The sequence below is a fragment of the Ischnura elegans genome, chromosome 1 (assembly GCF_921293095.1).
Source record: "Ischnura elegans chromosome 1, ioIscEleg1.1, whole genome shotgun sequence".
Taxonomy (NCBI): Eukaryota; Metazoa; Arthropoda; class Insecta; order Odonata; family Coenagrionidae; genus Ischnura; species Ischnura elegans.
In genome coordinates, this window is record NC_060246.1 from 137,714,728 (window position 1) to 137,726,986 (window position 12,259).

Sequence of the window (12,259 nt, forward strand, 5' to 3'; positions counted from 1 at the left end):
CCGCTTTATTATTTCTTTTAAGTCAAAGTTTATAAATAAATACATTATTTAATTGAAAATATTTTACCACAAAGCGATTAAAAATGACTGTTATTGGAGGTAAGATGATATAGACAAGCTGAAATATTAATATTTAATTGCAAAATTCCTATTCTTCTAACAATAACAACAACAATCAGCGGATCCACGTATCTCCATATTGCAATGATCGTTGTACCATAAAATTAGATAAAGGAAACAGACCCTCTCTCTCTCTCTCTCTGATTTATTTTTCGTTTGTGTTGAACTTTTTTTTAACCCTAAAAACGAATTTTGATAATTTTTGTTGCTGGTAATTGAAGAAAAAAGTATCTCATCACAAAGTAGTCAATGATTCCAGTGTATTCTGAAGAACACCCGATTATAACCCCTTCTTTGAGCAAGCGCATCAGGTGTAGAAATCCAAGAGGAAATGACTGTCAATTGGGTTTTACGATTCATTGAAGTCCACATTTCATTCGTGGCATTGAATAATGCGATAGCCGGCTATTAATCGACGCAGAACTCTCTCACAAAGGAACTTAGCTCTTCTCAAAACTGCTTATTTTCATCATCTCTGTAGTGTTTGCGGTTTCCTCGATATTTTAACCTGCTCTCACTCACCGGTGGAAAATGCTCATTTATGCAAATGATCAGTATAAATTACTTTATTTAACTTAGTTTTTTCGACAGGTGAGTATTGTTAGAATTTTTGGGAACTTTTGAGAGAGAGAGAGAATTAAGAACATCGTCCAATATATTTACAATGGATTGCGAGTATCTGGGCCCATAACCTGTTAGAATTTATGGGAACTTTTGAGAGAGAGAGAGAATTAAGAACATACGTAGTTCGACCGATAACACAGGGCACACATCTTTATTCTAGGAAGACTCAAAGAACAGTAAGTATATAATATCCAGGCACTACAATACAGTAAACAGATTACTACATAACAACACAGTAAACAGATTACATAACAACAAGTATTTATTTTTCAGGCAATAGAAATATTTTTGGCTGATTCCCATTCGGGAACGTGCTTGAAAACGCACTTAAAAAACATCGTTCGGGTTTTCTTTCATAATATCTCATAATTAGGCGGTAAAGAAATAGGATGTACAAAAAATAATGTTAATCAGTTGGTAAGTTATTTTGGCCTTGAAAGGATTAATGGCAGGGTAACATAGCGATCTTGCTGGAACAAGAATGGATTAGAAATCATAGAAAATAAAAATTGGTTGTGTGAGAAGCCTATTGGGGGAGAAAATAATTTTCAGAGACAAGCAAAAATTTTCACAACTAAGGTACCAATGAGCTATAGTAGGTTAATTTCTCCTCGCGTCTCGGAATTTTCTCCATAATTCCAATGCTTCTAAAAACGTACGAGTTTTTAGATGCTACTACTAGATGATTTGTGAACTTAGTATCAACGAAATCGTGACAGCTCCAGCTGATGGTTTGCATATATACCCTTTAAAACTAAACAGTTAAAAGTTCTTGTTGAATTCCATTCAGGCTCTTTACCTGGTGACCTTTGCTTTTGTTAAATTTTGAGAAGCGAGTATATATCATCATCATAATCCCCTGATATATAAAATGCTGATACAGGACATGAGAAAAAATGCTGCTTAAACCCGGTAAAGAAACCGATAGTAATTCTTAGCCATTCGTAGAAAAAGAATCTGTTGTAATTAATAATTATTCTGTTGTTCGACTAGTTAATGTTATTCCTCTCAAAATCAATGGCGCGCTAAGAGTAAGGATATCAGTAATTTTATTTCCGCTGTCTCCACGCAATATTTCTTTCTCGGTTCTGCAAACCTATAGGTTTCACTAAAGAACTGTTGGATTTATTAAGAGTACGTGTATAGTATGTACTTCAGACTAGCCATGATTTGAAAATACAAAAAAATTGTATTTACAAATCATGGGTAGTCTGAGGATGTGAACAATTATCATATTCTTTCTCTACGCATGGCTAAGATTGCGACATACACTCTATACGAAAATTCTATACGCAAGACCCGTTGCCTCTTTTGAAAGGACACGTGGTTTATATCGAGACAGCGAATCATGTAATTCTCACCAAAATTCTATAGAGCCACTTAGACCGACCATCTCCGATTAGGAGAATTCTTTACCTTTTTTTCGTTTTCTTCTACCAAGTTAGCACTATTGAAACGGGCGAGGGAAAGACGTAATTTATATGCATATTTTATCCGCGTCAATAATGAGTACAACCATGTGACGGGATGATTTCCGAATGGGAGTGCATTGTCAATTCAATGTACAAGAAGCGGGAATGAAGTGTCACTCTTTCAAGATGGCGCTAGTCGTTTTGAGGGTCCTTAGACACGTAGGTCAAAATATTTACTTTCCGCTGAAGTTACTATTTGTATGTTATTGGAAATAGAGCCTGGAAGGGACTAAAAGGATATAAAAAATATCTCACCCACGTAAATAATAAATGCCACGATGTGGAGGGGTTTGGCAGGTTTCCGTAAGACTCACAATTTCCCATCAAAGCAGCATAAGGAGAGGGAGGGAAGTTGTTGTAAAGTGTGTTGGGGAGGAGTGAGTTCGGATGTGGGGCTTTTGATGGGAGTGGCCACTTGGATTTGTGTGTGACATATGAGTGGGTGTGGGAAACTGTATGCTGGGCGTGTAGAATGAGTGTGAATGGTAATTACAAGGAGGAAGGGCGGAAGACGGCCAGGAATGACGGATAATGCAAGCTTTATCGGATTGCGTCCTTTGTTGAATTGTTTTTTTTTGTGCTAGAAGTATTGTAAAATTTCCGGTTGGCGATCCAGGCTCTCACTAAATCACGAATATTCAGTAACCTATCCAAGCTATTTTCCTTCACTTACAGCATAAATTGTAAAAATTACTTTCTGGAGTTAAAAAATTTGTTCAAACCAACGAAAAATAAACGAGAGACAAAGGGTATGTTTGCTTTTCTAATTTTATGGCACAAAAATCATTGAAATATGGTGATACGTGGATCCGCTGATTATTGTTAAGATAATAAGAATTATACAAGTCAATAGTGATATTTTTAACTGCCAGGACCAGCACTACAGGACTTCGACTCTAACGGCTGCCATTTTTAATCGCTATGTGTTAAAATATTTCAAATTAAATTATGTATGTATTTGAAAACTTTGACTAAAGACAAATAAGTAATAAAAGCGGATTCAGTAAAATTGTTTTACTTTTTATTTATTTTCGTTCCTGGTTTCCACTATGATGAACAGGATTATTAAATACCGATGGATGCGATATACACTCACGAAGAGAAAATAATTTTTTTAATTTTTCGTAAAAATTTTATTTCAACGGTGATACATGTTGGTAAAATGATGTTTATTTTATTTTCAAATATTATTTGACATCTTCATATTTTAAGCACTTCAGTATGTTACAAATGCATCACAATATTTTGTCCATTGATGAATGGTTTATGTACGAAGTTCATAATTTTGTTCCTTTTTGGCAAGAGGTCGGCCATGGGTCGGCGGCTGATATCCTTGATATTCTTTATATCCTCCCCTAGCGGCGCGGCGATGCTGCTCCTGTGGTTAACCAACTAAATTGTCGTCCAAACGTCCCATCTGCCCTTCCCTAAAAGTTTGAATAATGTGTTCCAATTGTCCGGCGTAGTTCAAAGGAGGAGGAGTATAATCAGAAGATAAAGTATAAGGAGCTGAAGGTATATTATGAGGAGCATGGGTCGACTGCTCACATGGTTGACATTTCCTAAAAGTTTGATAAATGTGTTCCATTTGTCCAGCGTAGTCCAAAGGAGGAGGAATATAATCAGAAGGTAAAGTATAAGCAGCATGGGTGGGCTGCTCACATGGTTGACATCCCCTGGCCACGCGACGGTGCTGCTCCTGTGACTCCACTGCGAAACTATCGTCCAACACTTCCTCCCTCACCATCACTTCAGCCTTACCACTTTCAATCATTCCGATGAAAAGGGCGAACGCCAGAAAGCACACCAAAACAGTCTTCACCATCCTGCAAATACAATTGACATTGTAGGTTCGAAGATTTTCGCGGCGTTGGTTAGATGATCTTTCCATATTATTCGGGTTTTTTCACCGCGTTTGTTGTATTTTAAAGACAACAGTTTCGCCGGCGTTACATTCGGCGTCTTCAGGTCGAAGGTAACATTTTTGGAAATTTTTTTCCTCCTTTTATAGGCATTTCAACAGAGATCAAGGCTACAGCTTGTATACTGCTTGGAAGAGGATTCTCCAACCACCAACAATGAGAGATGGACAACCGGCCAATGAGAGAGCAGCAACGGATCAGCAGCCGCCGCCGCCTATATAAGGCGAAAAATTTTCCAAAGGCGGAAAAAAATTTCCTAAAATTTTACCTTCGACCTGAAGACGCCGAATGTAACGCCGGCGAAACTGTTGTCTTTAAAAAACAACAAACGCGGTGAAAAAACCCGAATAGAATGGAAAGATCAACAATTGATATTGATTTAAATCACTCGTCTGAAATTAAAGTAGTAATTCTAGACTTCATCCTTACGCATGACCATCTCGGTATGTATTTTTACTGGTGCGATAGAAGGATTGTATGCATGCGAACTAGGCTGTTTTTTAATAGAGTTTCCAGCTATATTTAATGACACCGGAGTCTTTTATTTCCTGAGAATTCAATTAACTAATAGAATGTTTATGACTCTATAATGGGCTAAGAATTGACCAGACTGCTACATTACTTTAGGTCCTCGCAGTGGTAGAGATGCAGCGTAATTACATTCTACAGTGAAAGTGATTATCAGAAAAATACGTCATACATTATAAAATGTTGACCCCTTAATATTTTAGGGAGTGTAATATTCACATTTGGAAAACGCAAATTTGTAGAGAGCGCGTATTTCTTTTCTTCTATATCAACCCTTTTCCCCATCCGAAGTTGAACAAGTCTGATGGCAATGAATCTAGAAAAAAATTATTTAATGATGCAGTACATATATACGAGTTATAAGATAAGTCACTTTATGTAATATTTTTTCTGAAAACATTGTAGTGGAATCGATAAATCATAATTAACAGCAATTTCCATATCTTTTTTAATCTCTTGATTGGTTTTAATACATATTCAATTGTCTCCACACCTGTTAGTACAAAATCAATTGAAACTCGTCGGGAGATTGAAATTTTTGAATCCATCGCTTCTAAGTTAGCAGTAATTTTAATTTATTGGTAAGTTAAAATTTTTGCAGTCCAAACCGGAAGTTACTCTCTGTTATGGTAGTGAAATTTCGTTGCAAAATAAGTATAACAGAAATAAGGAATTAATATAATGAATAGTGGCGGGCGTAACTTGGTAGAAATCCTTTAATGCAGGACCTGAAGGAATAAAAACATTGCTTTTTTGACATGGTGATAAATTATGACCGTCAGTGGTACAGTTTTTAAGATAAGAATTACATAAAACTTTAAGATAAAGTAACTGTGTAACATTGTATTAAATTTTAATGTAATTCACACAAATGCCATTAATGTTCACTTTGACAATGTTACGCTCTAACGAAACTATGGTCGGTCATAATAAATCATCATGTAGAAAAAACCAACTTTTTATTCCTTCAGCTCCTAATAAATATGAAATTTATTGAAGTAGGTACTCACTTTTCCCTCGTTTAGTTCAGCTATTGAGTGAGATGAAATGGATGCTATTCCTTCCTCTCTGTGGCTGTGAATGAAAATAAAGCTCTCATTTGGCTTTAAATACTAATTTGAGAGTGACTATCTTGAGATAACCGTTGAGTTCTGAGAATGATGCTTAGAGAGACTTGTGAGAACATCTCATATCCTTCCATTCCCTGTGGAAAATATCTCTATATTTCATTTCTGCAAATGCAGGAGGAAATGTGGTCTCCCTTCAGCTCACTCGGCGACAACCCCTTACTGTCCAGAGTATGTTTTATTACAATTTTTATAGAAATTTCATATGGTCCTCTCCATAAGTATGTTCCTTCGGGAAATATGGTTTTAAAAATATTATGCAAGTGTAACAATATTTTCTTTGCTGGCAACTTGTGTGACGTATTTGCATATCACAATGACATTCAGAAATATGCGGAATATATCACGAGAGGAATAAGTTAACAAGTCAAGCATGGAAATAACCGCTCGTGTGCCCTTCACAGACTATCCCTCATAGATGCGGTTAGGTTAAATGGCAGCGTAATATGCCGATATTGCTAGACAAAGGAGACAGCAGAGAGAGTAGAAAGGAAATAATTGGTAGCGTATGACTCATATTGGGAGAGGAAAGAATTTTCTGAAACGATAAAAAATGTTGGCTACTCAGGTAGCCAATCGACATTAATGGGTTAATTTCTCTTTGCTTCTCGGAATTTTATCCATAACTCCGATGCATCTAAAATAATATTAGATGTTACTACGTAATGGTTTTTCAATTTAGCATCAGCAAATTTGTGACAGGTCTTGCTGATGGTATGGCATTTACCTTTTAAAATTAAGAAGTAAAAATATCTTTTTTTTTAATTCTTTTCGAGCTCTTCACTTGGTGATGTTCTTCAATTTGGTAAAGTTTTGAGAAACGACTCGTGTATCATAATCGTAATCTCCTAATAATTTGAAAATTCTGAGTCACAACTTAAGAAGAAATTCGGCGTGCCACCCGGTAAAGAAACCAATAATAATTCTACGCCTTACGTGGAAAAAGAATATGATCATTCTTAACATATTAACACTTGCCATGATTTATAAATACATCTCAAATTAATTTGTATGTAATGAATGTATAAATGTAATTGTATCTCAAATTAATTATTATGAGAGTAATGTAAATCTTATATTTTGTGATACTTTTGACTTTATCCCCAAAATAAAACGAATATTCTTTATGCAAGAATCTTGTGACTCTATGCCTCTTCTGACAGGACACGTGGTTTATATCGAGGCGGCGAATCATGTAATTCTCACCAAAATTCTATAGAGCCATTTAGATCGTCCATCTCCGCTAAGGAGAATGCTTTACCTTTTTTTCGTTTTTTTCTACCAAGTTAACACTATTGAAACGGGCGAGGAAAAGACATAATTTATATACATATGTTATCCACGTCAAAAGTGAGTACAACCGCGTGACGGGGTGATTTCCGAATGGGAGTATATTGTCAATTCAATGTACGAGAAGCAGGAATGAAGTCTCACTCTTTTAATAGCGCTGGTCGTTTAGATGGTCCTTATACACGTATGTCAAAATATTCAATTTCTGCTGAAGTTACTATTTGTATGTTACTGGACATGAGGTCTGGATGGGGCTAATGGGATGGATAAAAAATATCTTATCCACGTAAATTATAAAGGCAACCATATGGAGGGGTTTGGCAGGTTTCCGTTAGACTCACAATTTCCCATCAAAGCAGCATAAAGATAAGGACGGAAGTTGTTGTAAAGTGTGTGAGAGAGAATTGAATTCAGATTTGGGGCTTTCGAAGGGAGTGGCCGCTTTGATTGGCGTGTGGCATATGAGTGGGTGAGGGAAACTGTGAGCTGGGCGTGCAGAATGAGGGTGAGTTGTAATTACAAGGAGGAAGGGCGGCAGACGGCCAGAATTGACGGAACATGCATACTTTATGGGAGTGCGTCCTTTGTTGAACTAGTTTTTATTTGTTCTTGAAGTATTGTAAACTTTCCGGTTGGTGATCAAGACTCACTAATTCACGTACATTCAGTAGCCTATCCACGTCATTTAATTAACTTACTCCCAAGAAAAATAATAGGTCTATAGTAAAAAATTAGTCCAAAACAAATGAAAAATAAACGAAAGAAAGTGGGTCTGTTTCCTTTTCTAATTTTATGGATCAAAAACTATTTAGATGTGGAGATTTAAAGATCCGCTGCTCATTGTTAAAGGAATAAAAATTCTGCTAGTCAATAATAGTAATTGTGGTAAAATTTTTTACATTAAATGATATATTTATGTATTTGATGTATTTAAAAACTTTGACAAAAGTCAAATAATAAAAGTGGTTTCAGTAAAATGATGTTACTTTTAATTTTTTATCGATCCTGGTTTCAATTGTGATGAACAAGATCATTAAACACCGATGGACGCGACACACACTCACGAAGAGAAAAAGCATATTTTAATTTTTTGTCAAATTTTTATTTCAATGATTATACATTTTAATAAAATTATGCGTATATATTTTCAAATAATATTTGTCACCTTCATATTTTTTATCACTTCTTTGTGTTACATATGCATCAAAATATTATTATTGCAATATGGATGAATGCTTCATAAAGGTGTTGAATTTTGGCAAGAGTAGACGGGAAGAGAAGTAGTATAAACAGGAGGATTAGTATAAGGAGCTTGGGTCTGCGGTTGATCTCCTTTATATCCCCAACCTCCCCTGACCACGCTACGATGCTGCTCCTGTGGCTCCGCTGCGAAAGTATCGTCCAACACTTCCTCCCTAACCATCACTCCAGCCTCAACACGTCCAAATATTCCGATGAAAAGGGCGAACGCCAAACAACATAACAAAACCTTCTTCACCATCCTGCAAATACAATGGATTTAGGTTTTAATTACTCGTCTGAGTATATGCCGGACATTCTTAACGCTTTCCTTATGCTTGTCACTCTCGGTGTGTATTTTTACTATTTCGCCAAAAAGGATTTAATGCATGCGAAATAGACTATAAGTCGTACATAGTAGATTTTTATAGAGAAGCAGATAGTAGATATAGTAGATTTATTAGCTATATTAAATAATACGAAATCTTTTATTTGTTAAGAATTCAAATAAGTGATACAATATATATTATATATGTGAGTCTGTAATGGGCTAAGAATTGACCAAACTGCTTAATTACTTTAGGTCCTCGCAGTGGGAGAGGTGCAGCGTAATAAGATTCTACAGTGATAGTAATTAGCAGAAAAATATGTCGTATATATTGTAAAGTGCTGCCCCTTTAAGTTCTAGGCATACCAATTTTTACATTTTGAAAAGGCAAATTTTGAAAGAGAGCGTATTTTTATTCTTCAATATAAACCCTTTTGCTATTCTAAGTTTAAACAGGTAGCGTTCTCATCGTAACAAATCTGGTAACTGAGCCTGATAACAAACTTTGAACTGAGCCTGTAATTACATATGATATTTCATTATATGCATTTTATCTAATATTTTTCAGATAACACGGTTGTGGAATTTACAAATCATTGTTATCAATTTTTTTTATTATTATTCCACATCTTGTGTAATCCCTTGATTGGTTTCGCTACATTTTCTATTATCACTAGACCTGTTAATACAAAATGTATTGAAACCAGTCGGGATTTGAAATTTTTCAATCTATCTCTGGAAAATTGCCAGTGATAGTCATTTTTTCCTACGAAAAAATTCCCGGAGACATAGCCAAAATTTACAGTCTGTTATTGTAATGGAATTTCTTTGCAAAATTAGTGTAACGAAAATAAGGAATTTGTATGATGAAAAGTGGAGGGCGTAATTTGGTGGAAATCCTTTAACGTAGGAAATGAAGGAATAAGAACTCCGCTTTTTCCACACGGTATTCAATTATGACCGTCCACGGTTTCGCTATAGTGTTACACTATCTTGAATATTTATAGTATTCATACAAATTAAATTTTAGTTCACTTTGATAATGTTACGCTCTTAGGAAACTATGGTCGGTCGTTCATAATTAATCACCATGTAGAGAAAACCAAGTTTTTTTTCCTTCAACTCCTAATGAATAAGTAAGTTTATAAAGTAGGAACTCACTTTTCCCTCGTTTAGTTCAGCTGTTGTGTGAGATGATATCGTTGCTATTCCTCCCTCTATGTGTCTGTGAATGAAAACTTAAGCTCTCACTTGGCTTTATATACCAATTTTGGACTGACTATCTTGAGATAACCCTTGAGTTTTATGATTGATGCTTAAAGAGACTTGTGTGAACATCTCATATGTGTCCATTCCGAGTGAGAAATATCTCTGTTTCATTTCTACGAATGCAGGAGGAAATTTGGTCTCCCTCCAGCTCATTGGTCGTAAACCCATTACTGCTCAGAGGATATTTTTTGACAATTGTCTTCTAAATTTAGAATATCTCTATCCATAGGTACCTTCGGTAAATACATTTTGAATATTTATGTTAGTCGAGCATTGTGTTTCTCTTGCTGGCAATATAAGTTGCCAGTAAAAAGAAACACATTGCGTATGCGCATATTACAATCACGTTCAAAAATATGCAGGATATATCGCGAGATGCACAACTTTATAGTTCAATGCCAAGCAGGGAAATTACTGCTTGTGTACCCCTCACATACTCTCCGTCATGGATGCGGTTGGGTGCAATGGCAGGGTAATATGCCGATCTTTCTTCATAAAGGTGAAAGTAGAGTACATATAAAAAATAATTGGTAGTGTTAGGTGCAAATTGGGGGAGGAAGGCGTTTTCGTGATCTTTTACCCAGTAAGCACTTTTGAAACGGCCGAGGGTAAGGAATCATCCGCGTATATAATAGATGCAGACGTGTGACGGGATGATTTCCGAATGGGAGTGTTTCTTCATTTAATTTACTTCAACATCCAACTTCATTTAAAATGTCAACTTGTCATCTTTTTGTGTTTTTTCATTTTATAATCAATTTTTATTCCTTCTTTAAAAACATTTCCTATTTCGAAATATATTGAGTATTGTTGTTGAAGGAAGTGAGGCATGGACAATGATGGCAGCGCAGATATCAAGGGTGAGGTCGTTTGAAACATTGCGCTATGCATAAAAATTAATAACAATAAATAAATACGAATTATCAACTTGGCTTGTTTTCTCACTCCGTGCATTTATTGCAACGCTGTTGAGTCAATCAGCTAAAGGATATTATCCAAAATACATAGAATATACGTTCCCTTTTTGCTGGTAATGTTTCAATGTATTTAATAGGAGCGAGGCGTTGCCGCTTTTTAAGATCAGGGCATTATATCCCATTGTTATTGTATAGGTGAGGATTATTTCTTTGGAGATCCCGTAACTGTTTCAATTCCAGTATTAAATACCATATTTTGACATTTTTACTACGGTTTGGAAACTAATACTATTTATAAAATAATTTTGTTCATATGTGTTACTAAAAAAAATTTCGTTCATGAATTCATTGAAGCGATCCGCCAAATGTAATCGGTCTTACTTTGAAAGGGAGAGTGATAAAGAAGAATACACTGCCTTACAGAATTCGGGTGTAAGAGATAAAAGAGGGAGGAGGGATTGGAGGAAAGGAAGGTTGAAAGACCATTTTACACGGGGCACGGAATTACGCAGGTTAGAGCTGCATTAATTTCTAAAATGGCGTGGATGCATGAACGAAATTGGAACAGGGGCTATTTTGCCGTCTCGCATGTGTTCTAGCAATTCATCGCTTTGCACGACGCAATTTTGATTGCGCATTCGCACGTACGTCAGATTGTGCAATTCAGTGTACCGTGTAAAACGGCCTAAAGAAGTTGCGTGAACGATACCTCGTGAGAGCTAAGTCTTCCTCCGGAAGCAGCGTAGTTTCCCGGTAGTAGTCCTGGTCCTCCTCCTACCAGGAGTACGCATCCTAAAATCCCCGTCTCTGGGTTTCACGCTCCTTGTATATACCGCACTTCTGGGCCCACTCCGTTTGACCGGCAATATTCATGGAGGTAGCGGCGGGCCTCGCAATTTCACCTCCGCTCGGTCGGCAAGGCACATACCTATCTCCCATCTCCCTTCCACGAAAGAGAGAGAGCCTTTGGAGTCATGGGCGGATCATAGTCAGTGATATAATTGAAGTCATACTTAACCATGCTATACACAAATCATTGGTTCGTATATCATAAGCTTTGCATTTGTGTATTTTGCAGAAAATGTTTTGCAATAAATGAATGTGTCAACTTTTTGAAATGTCTTTCATTAAATACTGAAGCGACATAGGATACTGACTCTGTCCGTACCGTCACGAATATTTAATTGTTTACAACTTAACCTGGTGCCTTATAAGCTCCCATTAACTATGATCCAAATGTGTTTTCCAGCATGTGATGCTCTTGGTCTTCCGGTAATAACCTTCTCATACTTGCCACGATCCTCGTCTGTTAGATTTATTTTAATCAACCTTGGTTAACTGGCAAAAGTTGCGTTTCCTTTCATCATTTCAAATGTCTCGTGACAATTTACATCTTGCTGAAGCAGCCTCGTCGATTTCCATC

At 36.2% G+C, this 12,259-nt stretch overlaps 1 protein-coding gene across 2 annotated transcripts in view; it reads left to right on the forward strand.

Moving 5' to 3' along the window:
• LOC124170692 overlaps positions 1-12,259 on the forward strand; it is a 966,542-nt gene that overhangs the window by 665,084 nt on the left and 289,199 nt on the right. The gene's annotated exons all lie outside the window — the stretch shown is intronic.